Below are 11,100 nucleotides of genomic sequence, written 5' to 3' on the forward strand. Positions count from 1 at the left end.
CTCGAGTATGAGACCTTGGACTGCTTCCCTGAGACAATCGTGTGGTGAGTGTTAAGGCTGACTTTCCTTTCCTTGGCTTTCTGGAGGCAATAGCCTCTGGAAAAGTCCCTTGGCTGAGGCCTCTGAACTCCCACTGGATTCAGACCAGGCTGGGGAAGCTATCCTCCCCCTTTCCCTCTCTTTCTCTCTCATTCTTAATTTCTTCTATTGTAAATAAACCACCATAAAATTCCATTCTGACTTGAGTATTTCATTGGGATTTAGAATTCAAAACCTTGGTGACCAACTAAAATAATATATTCAGTCTCAACCATAAAATTTATGCTTAACATGGGGAGGAGAGAAATATAAGGGAAGGGGAATTCAGGAGGAGTGGTGACTAAAAGCAAAACATTTGTGTGGAGGGACATGGTGAAGGAGAAAGTGCAGAATTAAAAGGAGGGAAACAAGATAAAGGGGAATATGTAGATAGTAATCACAACTGCAAATGTAAATGAATGAACTCACCCATTAAAATGGAAATGGATAACAGAGTGTATTAAAAACCAGAATCCTAAGATGTGTTATTTACAAGAAACACATTTGACACAGATAGAAACAGACAGAGTAAAAGTAGGAGAATGGAGCAGAATCTATTGAACTTTAAATGAGATGTTTTTAAAAAGCAGGAGTAGCAATCATCATCTCAGATAAAGCTAAAGCAAAAACAGATCCAAATAAAAGAGATGAGAAAAGTTATTACATCTTGATAAAATAGACAATGAAGTAATATCAATACTTAACATATATGCAACAAATGATATAGTCTCCACATTTTTAAAGAATTTAAATGAGCTTAAAGAGGAAATAGTCAGTACAAGTGTACTAGTAGGGGACTTCAACCTTCCCCTCTCAGAACTAGATGAGTCTAAACAAAAAATAAACAAAAAAGAAGTAAACAAAGTGAATGAAATTTTAGAAAAGTTAAGTTGAATATATCTATGGGGAAAACTGAATGGAGACAAAAAGGAATACACCTTCTTTTCATAAGCACGTGGTACATACCCCAAAACTGGCCATATACTAGAACATAAAAACTTCACAACCAAATGCAGAAAGGCAGAAATAATAAATGCATCCTGTTCAAATCATAATGAAATAAAATTATAATTAATAAGGGTTTGGGGAAAGATGAATCAAAAATTAAATGGAAAGTAAACAATCTCATTCTTCAAAAGGGATGGCTGAAAAAACAAATGATAGAAATAACCACTGGCTTCATTAAAGAGAATGACAATGAGGAGACAACATATCAATTAATGGAATATTGCCATAGCAATACTTAAGAAAAATTTATAGTCCCTGAATGCTTATATCAATAAAAAAGAGGAAAATCAGATTAATAAATTGGGTATGCAACTAAAAAAAACTAGGAAAACAACAAATTCAAAATCTCCAGATACAGATTAAATTCAACATCCTAAAAATCAAAGAAGAAATTAATAAAATTAGGGGGCGGAGTCAAGATGGCAGCTTAGCAAGCAGCAAAAGTTCAGACCTCATGGAAGACCCTTCCTTACCGATACAGACTGAATGCTCTTAGGGCACCAAAATTCAATCTGAACAACAGGACAGAAGCGGGGAACCCTCCTTCTGGACTCAAATCAAAAGGTACGCCCCCCCAAAAGCCAGAATCCGAGAATACTCAGGGCTAAGGGGAAGGCAGAGCGAAGGTCCCAGGACCTCTCCCCCACAACCCAGAGGGCTGAGCCCCCAGCAGCAGTGGGAACCTCTGAGCGGGCAAAGGTGCTGGTTTGCAGGGTCTACCTTGGGAGCAGCGGGGAGCCGGGCTCCAAGCATCCAGCTTGGACAGGGGGGAAGAAGCCAGGGAGAGACGGGGCAGGACGTGGCTGGGTCCCTCCATCGAGCTCCAGTCTCACCCTTGCCTCAGGCACATCCAGACCAATCCAGTTGAACTAATCCCATCAGAACTCCTCAGAGTTTAGGGAGGCAGGCAAAGGCACTTGAGGACAGCAGAGAAGCAACTGGAGAGAGCCTGGGTGGCCCAGCCTCCCAGGAGTCTTCAGAGCCTCAGTGCTCCATACCACATACAGCCCAACGCAATTGAACTCAATCCAATCAAAAGCCTCCAGAGGACAGGGAAGCTAACATTCCTCCCCTAGAGACTGTACCAAGAGATCTGACAAAGCTCCAAGAGGGGAGACTGACAGCCCCAAAACCAAAACAAAATGAGAGGAACAAGAGCACAGCCAAATACGGGGAGCAAAGAAGGGGTAAACTCGAGAAAACAGCAGAAAAAGAAGAAAGAAATTACAATAGACAGCTTCTGCACAGGTAATGAGCAAAGAGTGAATGAAACAGAGGGGGAGGACCCAGCAAAGAAAAAATCAGAAATCCCAGCGAATTGGATACAGGCTTTGGAAGAACTCAAAATGCAATTCAAAACACAATTAAGAGAGGCTGAAAACAATTGGGAAAAGAACTTAAAAACCAAGATAAGTCATCTGGAAACAGAAAATAGTGTCTTGAAAGCCAAAATCAACCAGCTGGAAAATGAGGCAAAGGAGATGAAAGATGAGGCAAAGCAGATGAAAGATGAGGTGAAGAAGATGAAAGATGACCTCCAAAGAAAATCCAACCAAAAGGAAAAGGACGACCAAAAAACTAAGGATGAAATCCAGTCTTTAAGAACCAGAATACAACAACTTGAATCGAGCGACCTCACAAGGCAACAAGACACTATAAAACAAAACCAAAAGAATGAAAAAATTGAGGAAAATATGAAGCATCTCATTCACAAAACGGAAGATTTAGAAAATCATTCAAGGAGAGACAATTTAAGAATTATTGGCCTACCAGAAGACCATGACAAAAGAAAAAGCCTGGACATTATATTACAGGAAATTATTAAAGAAAACTGCCCTGAAATCCTTGAACAAGAGGGAAAAGTGGAGATTGATAGAATCCACAGATCATCTCCTGTACTTAATCCCCAACTGACAACACCCAGGAATGTTATAGCCAAATTCAAGAACTATCAGACCAAAGAAAAGATATTACAAGCTGCCAAGAAGAAGTCATTCAGATACCGAGGAAGCACAGTGAGGATAACTCAGGATCTGGCTGCATCCACACTGAAAAAAAGAAAGGCATGGAATATGATATTCCGGAAAGCAAGGGAACTTGGTCTACAACCAAGAATCAACTACCCAGCAAAACTGACTATATTCTTACAGGGGAAAGTATGGTCATTCAACAAAATAGAAAATTTTCAAGAATTCGTAAAGAAAAGACCAGACCTGAACAGAAAATTTGATGTCCAAGCACAGAACTCAAGAGAATCATCAAAAGGTAATTAAAAAAGAGGGGGAAAAGGAAAAACAAAAAAAAATTTTAAGAGACTCAATCAGTTAAAATTATATGTATCCCTATAAGAAAAGAGGTCATTGGTAACTCTTAACTGTTGTTATTAGCTGGCAGCAAAAAGAAGTATACTTAGAGGGAACAGCAACAAACTGTATAGGATGAAAGGACAAGACATAAATAGGTATATAGATATATGCATGCAAAAATACATATACATGAGTATGCATATATATATATAATTAGAGCTTAAAAATAGGTTAATATTAAAAGAAATGCGAAAAGAAACAAATGGGGGTAAATTTATATGTCATAAAGAAGCTCATGGTGGGAGGGGGGAGAACATCAATACACTGGAAGGGTAAAGAGGTCAGAGACAGGAAATACTCAACTTTTACGTGCTTTGAAAGTGACTCAAAGAGGGAAAAACAATCCAATCCATTGGGGGCAGAGAATAGATTTGCACCCTATAGGGGAGTAGAAGGATAACAAACGGTCTGGTGGGGAGGGAAGCAGTACAAGAGAGGGAGGGAGCGGGGGGTTAATTTTAGAAAGACTACAGGGAAAATAAGGGGGGGGATAAACAGGGAGGGGGTAGAAAGAGAAGTAAAATAAGGGTGGGAACAAGGGGGACTGTTCAAAAGCAAACATTGGTGTACAAGGAAATAGTGAAAGAAGAAAAGGCAGGTAAAGGAGCAGAAATCAAAATGCTGGGAAATACACAGCTAGTAATCATAACTCTGAATGTGAATGGAATGAACTCACCCATAAAATGCAAGTGAAGAGCAGAGTGGATTAGAGCCCAAAACCCTACCATATGCTATCTACAAGAAACACATATAAGAAAGGTAGATACACATAGGGTGAAAGTAAGAGGGTGGAGCCAAATCTATTGGGCATCAACTGACAAAAAGAAGGAAAAAATGCAAAGGAAGGAGGACTTGCAGTCCCAGATCTCAAACTATACTATAAAGCAGTGGTTATCAAAACAACTTGGTACTGGCTAAGAGACAGAAAGGAGTATCAGTGGAATAGACTTGGTGTAAATGATCTCAGCAAGACAGTTTATGACAAACCCAAAGACCCCAGCTTTTGGGACAAAAATCTATTATTTGATAAAAACTGCTGGGAAAATTGGAAGACAGTGTGGGAGAGATTAGGTTTGGATCAACACCTTACACCCTACACCAAGATAAATTCAGAATGGGTGAATGACTTGAACATAAAGAAGGAAACTATAAGTAAATTAGGTGAACACAGAATAGTATACCTGTTAGACCTTTGGGAAGGGAATGATTTTAAAACCAAGCAAGACTTAGAAAGAGTCACAAAATGTAAAATAAATAATTTTGATTACATCAAATTAAAAAGAGCTAAATCAATTGTACAAAAAATCAAGCCATTCTCCAATTGATAAATGGGCAAGGGACATGAACAGGCAGTTCTCAGCCAAAGAAATCAAAACTATTAATAAGCACATGAAAAAATGCTCTACATCTCTTATAATCAGAGAGATGCAAATCAAAACAACTGAGGTATCACCTCACACTAGCAGATTGGCTAACATAACAGCTATGGAAAGTAATGAATGCTGGAGGGGATGTGGCAAAGTAGAGACACTAATTCATTGCTGGTGGAGTTGTGAATTAATCCAACCATTCTGGAGGGCATTTTGGAACTATGCCCAAAGGGCGATAAAAGACTGATCCAGCCATAGCACTACTGGGCTTGTACCCCAAAGAGATAATAAGGAAAAAGACTTGTACAAGAATATTCATAGCTGCACTCTTTGTGGTGGCCAAAAATTGGAAAATGAGAGGATGCCCTTCAATTGGGGAATGGCTGAACAAATTGTGGTATATGTTGGTGATGGAATACTATTGTGCTAAAAGGAATAATAAAGTGGAGGAATTCCATGGAGACTGGAACAACCTCTAGGAAGTGATGCAGAGCGAAAGGAGCAGAACCAGGAAAACATTGTACACAGAGACGGATACATTGTGGTACAATCGAAGGTAATGGACTTCTCCATTAGTGGCAATGCAGTGTCCCTGAACAATCTGCAGGGATCTAAAAGACACTATCCACAAGCAGAAGATAAACTGTGGGAGTAAAAATACCGATGAAAAGCAACTGCTTGACTACAGGGGTGGAGGGGATATGACTGAGGAGAGACTCTAAATGAACACTCTAATGCAAATACCAACAACATGGAAATGGGTTTGAATCATGAACACATGTGATACCCAGTGGAATTGCTCATGGGCTATGGGAGAGGTGGTGGGAGGGAGGGGAAGGAAGAAAAGAAAATGATCTTTGTTTCCAATGAATAATGTTTGGAAATGACCAAATAAAAAGAAAAAGGAAAAAAAAGAAATTAATAAAATTAAAAGTAAGAGATGTATTGAACTAGTAAATAAGACTAGTTCAATGGAAAAAAATAAAATAGAGCATTTCTTAATTTGATTTTAAAAAGGAAAGAGAATCAAATTACCAGTATCCAAAATGAAAAGGGTGAATTTACCTCCAATGAAGAGAAAATTAAAGTAATCCTTAGTAGCTAGTTTTCCCAATTATATTACAATAAATCTAATAATCTAGGTGAAAATGAATTAACAAAAGAGGAAATATAATCTTTAAATAATCCAATCTCAAAAAAAAAAAAGAAATTGAACAAGCCACCAGTGGACTTTTTAATAAAAAATTCCCAGAGCCAAATAGATTCACAAGTGAATTCTATCAAACATTTAAAGAACAATTAATCTCAATACTATATAAACTATTTGTCAAAATAAGCAAAGAAGGAGTCCTACAAAATTCTTTTTATGACACAAATATGTGCTGATACCTAAGCCAAGAAGACCAAAAATAGAAAAAGAAAATTATAGACCAATTTCCTTAATGAATATTGAAGCAAAAACTTAAACAAAATACTAGTAAAGAGACTATAGCAATATATCACAAGGATTATTCACTATGACCACGTGGCATTTATACCAGGAATACAAGGTTGGTTTAATATTAGGAAAACTATCAGCATAATTGGCCATATCAATAACTGAACTAATAGAAATTATATGATTATCTTAATAAATGCAGAAAAAAACTTTTGACAAAATATAGCACCAATTTCTATTAAAATCACTAGAAAGGACAGTAATAATGGACCTTTCTTTAAAAATCACAAGCAATAGCTATCTAAAGCCATCAGCAAGTATGAACTGCAATAGAGATAAGTTAGAAGCCTTCCCAATAAGATCAACAGTGAAGCAAGCCTTATCACCATGATTATTGAATATTGTACTAGAAATATTAGCTTTAGCAATAAGAGAAGAAAAATAACTGTAAGAAGTTGAAGTGGGTAACAAGGAAACTAAACTATCACTCTTTGCAGATGATATGATGGTAAACTTAGAGAATCGACTAAAAAAACTAGTTGAAATAATTAATAACTTTAGCAAAGCTCCAGGATACAAAATAAACCAACATAAATCATTAGCATTTCTATATATTTCCAACAAAGTCCAGCAGCAAAAATTAGAAAGAGAAATTCCATTTAAAATCACTCTAGACAATATGAAATACTTGTATGGGAATAGAGAAATAAGGGATACGGGAAAATGCAAAATTGTCTCTAAAAGGGAGTGAGGAAAATTTAACCATGAACCCTGAGAAAATATTCTGGAATGAGGACTGCAGAGGAGAGGTTTGGAAATTAACTGTCATTTCACTGGTTTTCCTGGAAGGTGGGAGGGAGAACAGCAGCTCTGTGCCTTGGAAAATATATAGGAGGGAATCTGGTTTTCCTTGCAGTGCTGTATCAACTTGGCTGAGGTAACCCAAAGATTTTAACATCTGGGACTTTGGGAGTTTTACCTTAGAAGCTTGGGGCAGTACCCAGTCCACCAATGAGTCCATTCTCAATAGCCTTTTAAAAACAATTTAAGGTTAACTGATTAACAATCTCAGATACTTAGTCTAGGTAGTTAGATGTTTTGGGGGTTTAGATAAGAACAGAGTGCTGGTAGGAAGTTTTGGAAGATCAGAAGGGCTCTCTCGTGAGTGAGACATAGAAGATTGGTTGGAGATGTTAGATCTATAGAATCAGGGGCATTTTAGATCTTGACTATCAGCTCCCTAACCTTAAGTTGCAAAATAACCTTAACTCTTGTGTTTTCCAATATAGTCTCAAGGGGTTTTGCAATTCACTGGTCCTAAGAAGGTCCCTAGGTGGATTTTTTTTTCACCACCAATTCATCTGGGTCCCCTCTATATACATATCTCCTTCTGGAGGACCTTTTCTTTTTCACTTGGGAATCTCTTTGCAAAGACAAACTCGGGAATTATATGAACACAATTACAAACATTTTTCATACAAATAAAGTTAGATCTAAACAATTGGAAAAACATTAATTAAAAAAACATTAATTGCTCAAGGGTAAGATGAGCTAATATCATAAAATGACAATTCTACCTATATTAATTTACTTATTCAGTGCCATATCAGTCAAACTACAAAAACCCATTTTGTAGAACTAGAAAAAGCTAATAAAGTTCATCTGGAAGAACAAAGGTCAAGATTATCAAAGGAATTAATGGAAAGATTGTGACCTAGCAAAAACAGATCTGAAACCGTACTATAAAGCAGTAATCATCAAAATGGTCCAATACTGGCTAAGAAATAGAATGGTGGATCAATGGAATAGATTAGGGCTAAATGACCTTAGCAATTTAGTGTTTGTTAAATGCCAAGATCCTAGATATTGTAATAAGAGCTCACTATTTGACAAAAACTGCTGGGAAAACTGGAAAGCAGTATGGCAAAAATTAGGTATAGGCCAATATCTCATACTCTCTGCCAAGATAAGGTCAAAATGGGTATATGCTTTAGACACAAGGGATCATGTTAAAAGTATGTTAGGGGAATACAGAATAGCTTAAGTATCAAATCTATAGAGAAGGTAAGAACTTATGACCAAATAAGAGAGAAAATAAATTAAAAGATATAAAATGAATAATTTTTACTACATTGAATTAATACGGTTTTGTAGAAACAAAACCAATGTAACCAAGATTAGAAGGGAAACAACAAATGAGGGGGTGTGGATTTTATAACAAATTTTTCTTTCATTCCTCAAATATATAGAAAACGAAGATACATTTGTAAAAATACAAGTCATTCCCCAATTGACAAATGGTCAAAGGATATGAATAAGTAGTTTTCAGATGAAGAAATCAAAGATATCAATAATCATAATTCCAAATGTTCCAAATAGTTCCATAGTTCCAAATCCAAACTGATTAGAAAAAATGTAAATTAAAAAATTCTGAGATACCACCTCACACCTACCAGACTGACCAATATTGACAGTAAAAGAAAGTGATAAATGTTTGAGGGGATGTGGCAAAATCAGGATACTAATGCATTGCTAGTGGAGTTGTAAACTGATCCAATCATTGTGGAGGGCAATTTGGAATATTCCCAAAAGGGTTATAAAAAATGCATATCCTTTGACCAGTAGTACTACTACTAGGTCTGGATCCCAAAGAGATCAAAAAAAGGAGAAAGGACCTACTTGTAAAATAAATAATATTTATAGCTGTTCTTTTTGTGGTGGTGAAGAATTGGGAATTGAAGGAATGTCCATCAATTGGGGAACAGCTGAACAAATTGTAGTATATGATGCTGTGTTATAAGAAATGATAAACAGGATGATTTCAGAAAGAGCTGGAAAGGCCTACACGTACTGATGTAGAGTGAAATAAGCAGAACCAGGAGAACACAATACACAATAACAGCAATATTGTGGAATGATCAACTGTTAAAGACATAGCTACTTTCAGCAATACAATGATTGTATCAGCAATACAATGGACAATTCTGAGGAATGTATGACAAAGGATGCTATGCACTTCCAGAGAAAAAATTGTTAGAGACAGAGTTCAGATCAAAGAATGTGATTTTTCACTGAAGTTTATTTGGGCTTCGGTTTGGGGATTTTAGTTTAAATTATTATCCTCTTACAAAAATTAACAATATGGAAATGTGTTTTGTGTGATAATACATGTATAATCCAGATTGAATTGCTTACCAGCTCCTGGAGGGGAGTAGAAATGGAGGGAGGGGTACAATTTGGATTATATAACTTTAGAAAAATTATATGGCAAGTTATTATTACATGTAATTGGAAAAAATAAAATACTATAAAAATAAATATGGGGTAACTTTATTTCAATATAATTGGCTCCCTTGGATGTATGATATATTTTACTTTAAGCATTTATCAACAGCATTCTAAAAAAGAATCCATAGGTTTCACCAGACTGCCTGAGGTAAAGATTATGTTAAGAACCTTTGGCAAATAAGAATAAAGTTGTGTTTTAAAATATCTAAAAAAGGGGGCAGCTGGGGGGCTCAGAGGATTGAGAGCCAGTGCCAGAGATGGGAGGCCTTGGGTTCAAATCTGACCTAGCAGTAGGACCCTGGGCAAGTCACTTGATCCCCATTGCCTAGCCCTGACCAAAAAAGATTTTTTTTAATAAAATATCTAAAAGAGAAACATCCTTGGAATTTTGCTCTGGCATTAATAATGTAATAAGGTAGTATGGCTTATATAATTGTCTAAAAAAAAGAAGCTGACTAGGGCCAAGTTCCTGGACTAAATACAGTTTATATGAGCCTGGAGCCAGGAGGGCAATTGCAAATTAGTATTTTTTAAAACAATGCCTAATGGTCATCCCTGTTATGATGCTTAGACTGAGAGTTGTGGGGTCCTTGAGGTAGAACCTTCCACTAGAAACTGGGGGAAGATATAGAAGACAGAGACCTGGTTCTTGCTCTTATGAAGCTCCTGGTCAACAGGAATAAACATAGTCATAGTTCCAGTCCATGGTCACGTCCCATTTGGATGGACAGGGAGATAGTCTCTGCTCTTGGGAACCTCCCAGGCAAATAGAGAGTGGCAGGGACGGACTTGGATTAGTAGGAAAGGGTAGACATATTCCAGGAGGAATTGGGAGAGAGAGAGAGGAGATTAGATTGTGGGAACGCAAAGAGCTAGATGGGGAAAACAAAGAGTTAATTAGGGCTACTGGTCAGGTTTGGTTGATGAAGCAGAAAACATACTGGAAATAGAAAGAACTGAGGATGAACTTGCATTGTGGGGCCTGCGAATGATCAAGAGAGGAACAGTTTGAGAAGACCCAGTGCCTGGTACATAGGGTAGTTGTTGATTAAATTGTAGTTCATATATTGGTTGAGAGATATTACAAGACAAAAAAAACCCTATATCTAAAAAAGATAGATCATGATGTAGACGGAGCAGTCTAGGATAAGTCAATCTCAACTTGAAGCTTTTGGCACTAAAATCATACTCTGTTAAAGAATGGAGCAAACACTAATCTACATCTTGAAGCTTTCTATCATTCTCATGTTGCAGCTCCTCCCACCCTACAAAGAGTGTTTGGGAACCACACAGGTCCAGTGGGCGGTAATTACCCTCCCTTCCATGCTAACCCTCCTGTACTTCATATTATATTTTCTTTAACATTTCTCTAAAGAATTTTTCACATGGTTACCAAATGTTGGTATTTCAATCTCTCTACAAGGCTGTAATGTTAGTAAAAGCTGGAAGCATGCAATTTCTGACCTTTGGAGGTACTCACTCTAACACCTATTATATGATTTCCCACACAGTAAGGGCATGATACATCTTGAATAAATGGACAAATGAATGA

The sequence above is a fragment of the Monodelphis domestica genome, chromosome 2 (assembly GCF_027887165.1).
Source record: "Monodelphis domestica isolate mMonDom1 chromosome 2, mMonDom1.pri, whole genome shotgun sequence".
Lineage (NCBI taxonomy): Eukaryota > Metazoa > Chordata > Mammalia > Didelphimorphia > Didelphidae > Monodelphis > Monodelphis domestica.